The sequence below is a fragment of the Scylla paramamosain genome, unplaced genomic scaffold (assembly GCF_035594125.1).
Source record: "Scylla paramamosain isolate STU-SP2022 unplaced genomic scaffold, ASM3559412v1 Contig10, whole genome shotgun sequence".
Lineage (NCBI taxonomy): Eukaryota > Metazoa > Arthropoda > Malacostraca > Decapoda > Portunidae > Scylla > Scylla paramamosain.
This window is the reverse complement of record NW_026973675.1, coordinates 245,001-245,698: the sequence shown is the minus strand read 5'-3', so window position 1 is coordinate 245,698 and position 698 is coordinate 245,001. Positions and strand designations below refer to the sequence as shown.

Genomic DNA, 698 nt, shown 5'->3' with positions numbered 1-698 from the left:
TTTTTACCTATTGATGATTCATTTACTTATTTCCTTCTCTCACAAGTACATTAGCAGTAATTAAGGCCGTGATGGAACTCTGCAGCTCATTATTGCTCTGTCCAACTTGACTCTTCCCTTTCACTTCGTTCTTTCAAGATAGAAGCTTAAAGTCGTGCCCTAAACCAGATACTGCAACCACATACTGCAACCACATACTGCAAACACATACTGCAAACACATACTGCAAACACATACTGCAAACACATACTGCAAACACATACTGCAACCACATACTGCAACCACATACTGCAAACACATACTGCAAACACATACTGCAAACACATACTGCAAACACATACTGCAAATGCGTACTGCAAATGCGTACTACAAAGGCATTAATGAAATCCCAGTCTAGAACTTTTGTATTCACTGATCAGTACTAGCAAACGCTGAAATGTTCTTAGCGATTATATATAGGAATGCTGTTAATTTTATCATAATTCAGAAATAAAAGACGTGGTTCTCAAGTAGGCGAAGCATAATTTATTTTGATGTCGTAATTTCAAAGACAGACTTCTCGATAGGAAACAAGGAAGAATGCTTTAACCCGGCGGTCTCTTTAACATTTCATTTATTCTTTGCCTAGAAGTTTATACATAACATGTACATAAGAAGTAAGTAGCAGAAGTAAATGGTCACCGACGCATAGGAAATTA

The 698-nt window shown here is 37.1% G+C and overlaps 1 long non-coding RNA gene across 1 annotated transcript in view; it reads right to left on the bottom strand.

The window, feature by feature from the left end:
* Positions 1–596: 596 nt before the first annotated feature.
* The window catches only part of LOC135096991 (uncharacterized), an 8,188-nt gene continuing 8,086 nt past the window's right edge, over positions 597–698 (bottom strand). The window contains exon 2 of the long non-coding RNA XR_010265244.1: positions 597–698. This exon is cut by the window's right edge and continues 362 nt beyond it. This is a non-coding gene — a long non-coding RNA (uncharacterized LOC135096991).